Source organism: Diuraphis noxia, unplaced genomic scaffold (genome assembly GCF_037042655.1).
Source record: "Diuraphis noxia isolate RWA-SAM2 unplaced genomic scaffold, SU_Dnox_SAM2 contig0001, whole genome shotgun sequence".
Classification (NCBI taxonomy): Eukaryota; Metazoa; Arthropoda; class Insecta; order Hemiptera; family Aphididae; genus Diuraphis; species Diuraphis noxia.
The window spans coordinates 56820030-56823806 of record NW_028301711.1 but is presented as its reverse complement, the minus strand read 5'-3'; the positions used below and the strand labels follow the sequence as shown (position 1 = coordinate 56823806).

Genomic DNA, 3777 nt, shown 5'->3' with positions numbered 1-3777 from the left:
TACTTTGCCGACACCTTATTTGTATAATTTATTGGTAAGTTCAATCCAAATTTAATATATTAGAATTTTATTTATTTTTTTATTAAATGATTTATACATATTATTGACAAATAATAACCATGGTTCAAATATTTTAATTTTATTTCAGTGGCAATTAGTAGAGTTTATATGATTAATCAAAAAATACAATGAACAATATGACTAGAAAGCTTAATTTGACCAGCAATTAATGCAAATTTACATTGCTTGCTACTGGTATCCGATGACTATAAATTAATATGGAATAAAAGAATAAAATATCCATATTTCTTTACATATTATATTTTAATCTTTAAACAATCTAAACAAATTATTATGTAAGTATGAATTTTTTTTATAAAATAAATAATTTGATATTTATCATAATTTTTGCTTATATTTTAGAAAATTAATTTTGTTTTCTTTCAAATTTCAATTGCAATTTGTAGTACTAACTTTTAATTCAAATATTTATAACAAGATTGGATGAACAAATACAATTTGTTATTGTGGTTAGTCACAGCATAGTACATCTCAACTGATAACTTAATAAGTATGGATAAACAATTTTTTTATACAATAAATCATTTCTATAAATAACTTAATGTTTTTTTTTCAGTTTCATTCAGATGAAAAAAGAAAACAGCGCAGCATCAAGACCGCAACTACTTCTATATTTGTAACATTTGTTGATTGTCACATTAATTGTTAATTTTATGTTTAAATAATTAAGTTAAGTTAAGTTATTGATTTACTATTTTCTATAATTAGGGCTATGGAGTTTTTATTAACCTAAATTGGTAAATTGAAAATTTTTTTTGAATACGGTAGTGCCAGTTTTACGTAATATTAAAAGATTTTTATATCATAAAATATTAATTAAAAATTAACATAATTTCAAAAATAAGTGTAAAATTGAATAATTTTTTAAAACATCCATAGCCCTAAAAATATGTTGCAATCTAGAGTAGATAATACATATAAAGTATGTTTAATGTTCATTTAATTTTTATTAATTTATCTAGGGTAGTGGACATGTTAAGTGTTAATATTTTTTATTAGTTATGACCTTACCCAAATCCTGCAATAACTTGCACTACGGAAATTTGTTCATACTCTAGTAAAATTATTGATAACTAATGTGTTTATTTCCTTAGATAATTTAGTAATGAATTAATGTCCATTATTTGTCTATTCACACACAACTACACAAGTTATTTTTAATATGAAATGCAAATTATACACTATATAAAAAAAATATCCCTGAATATTTAATATTTATAAATGGAAAGTCGGGTAGGCACTATGAACAACAGGCCCTGGGCCTATAGCCTCGCATCAGATTGACTCACTTCCTCAATGCACAAAACATGTAATCAAAATGACTTACCTATTCTATTTTTTTTTTTTTTAGTATACACAGATTGATTTGTAATTATTTATTTTTAATGAAATGAAAACCTTAAATGACAGGAGCTTTGTAAACATATTATATAACTTAAAAAAAAAAAAAAGGAATGTGTGAATAGACCTTTAACTACTTTAGTCTTGGCTCTAAATCTTGAATCCAAGTACATAAATAATACATTTTTATCTGCATATTTATAAATTATTTTTCTAAATACATAGAAATTGTTGATTTACTTTGTTTTAAAATGAATATATGTTATCTGTTTAGTATAATCATTTACTATAGAAATTAAGATACACCATACTGTTTTTAAAAAATATTTATTTTGTAATTTACTCGTCAATCTGATATAGAAATATAAATTATATTAAATAAACACATATGTATTATGTATAATTAACAAATAATAAACTTAAATAAATTAACAAAATATACAACATAATATCTTCTTAACATAAAGCATTGGGTTTTCCAAATTTATTTAATTTTAGTTATCTAAGTTACATACCTATATATCAATATAAAACATAATTGATTTAATGATGAATATGACATGTTTCACACACATAAAAAAGATAAAGGTACCTATCTATCTCATACATTTATAGTACTATTGGTTTTTCACATTTTATCTGTTCTCCGTTGAGTTAACATCTCACAGAGTTACTTTTAAATACATATATTACTTTTCTGTTAAATACAATTTTTTTTCATTAAAAAACATGAGTAAGATGGATGAATTTCCAAGTGAGTCAATCTGATGCGAGGCTATAGGCCCAGGGCCTGTTGTTCATAGTGCCTACCCGACTTTCCATTTATAAATATTAAATATTCAGGGATATTTTTTTTATATAGTGTATAATTTGCATTTCATATTAAAAATAACTTGTGTAGTTGTGTGTGAATAGACAAATAATGGACATTAATTCATTACTAAATTATCTAAGGAAATAAACACATTAGTTATCAATAATTTTACTAGAGTATGAACAAATTTCCGTAGTGCAAGTTATTGCAGGATTTGGGTAAGGTCATAACTAATAAAAAATATTAACACTTAACATGTCCACTACCCTAGATAAATTAATAAAAATTAAATGAACATTAAACATACTTTATATGTATTATCTACTCTAGATTGCAACATATTTTTAGGGCTATGGATGTTTTAAAAAATTATTCAATTTTACACTTATTTTTGAAATTATGTTAATTTTTAATTAATATTTTATGATATAAAAATCTTTTAATATTACGTAAAACTGGCACTACCGTATTCAAAAAAAATTTTCAATTTACCAATTTAGGTTAATAAAAACTCCATAGCCCTAATTATAGAAAATAGTAAATCAATAACTTAACTTAACTTAATTATTTAAACATAAAATTAACAATTAATGTGACAATCAACAAATGTTACAAATATAGAAGTAGTTGCGGTCTTGATGCTGCGCTGTTTTCTTTTTTCATCTGAATGAAACTGAAAAAAAAACATTAAGTTATTTATAGAAATGATTTATTGTATAAAAAAATTGTTTATCCATACTTATTAAGTTATCAGTTGAGATGTACTATGCTGTGACTAACCACAATAACAAATTGTATTTGTTCATCCAATCTTGTTATAAATATTTGAATTAAAAGTTAGTACTACAAATTGCAATTGAAATTTGAAAGAAAACAAAATTAATTTTCTAAAATATAAGCAAAAATTATGATAAATATCAAATTATTTATTTTATAAAAAAAATTCATACTTACATAATAATTTGTTTAGATTGTTTAAAGATTAAAATATAATATGTAAAGAAATATGGATATTTTATTCTTTTATTCCATATTAATTTATAGTCATCGGATACCAGTAGCAAGCAATGTAAATTTGCATTAATTGCTGGTCAAATTAAGCTTTCTAGTCATATTGTTCATTGTATTTTTTGATTAATCATATAAACTCTACTAATTGCCACTGAAATAAAATTAAAATATTTGAACCATGGTTATTATTTGTCAATAATATGTATAAATCATTTAATAAAAAAATAAATAAAATTCTAATATATTAAATTTGGATTGAACTTACCAATAAATTATACAAATAAGGTGTCGGCAAAGTACGAAATCTGATTCCCAAATACCTTATAATATTACTGATTGGAAAGAGGTATATTTTTAATTAAATTCAAATTTGTTAACCAAAATACAACATTAAAACACGATCAAAAAATATAACAGGTATGCATCACGAATTAAGATACGTATTATTATTCGTGGTATGGTATGCATTGGAATAATTGGCTTAACCTTTAAATTTATATTTTAAATAATACACATAACGACATAACATA

At 22.6% G+C, this 3777-nt stretch overlaps 1 long non-coding RNA gene across 1 annotated transcript; it reads left to right on the top strand.

Annotated features, from left to right (window-relative positions):
* Positions 1-289: 289 nt before the first annotated feature.
* Positions 290-1837, top strand: LOC149060992 (uncharacterized). The gene is made up of 3 exons (XR_016189564.1): positions 290-356; positions 424-571; positions 638-1837. It is a non-coding gene; the product is annotated as an uncharacterized LOC149060992 (long non-coding RNA).
* Positions 1838-3777: the final 1940 nt, after the last annotated feature.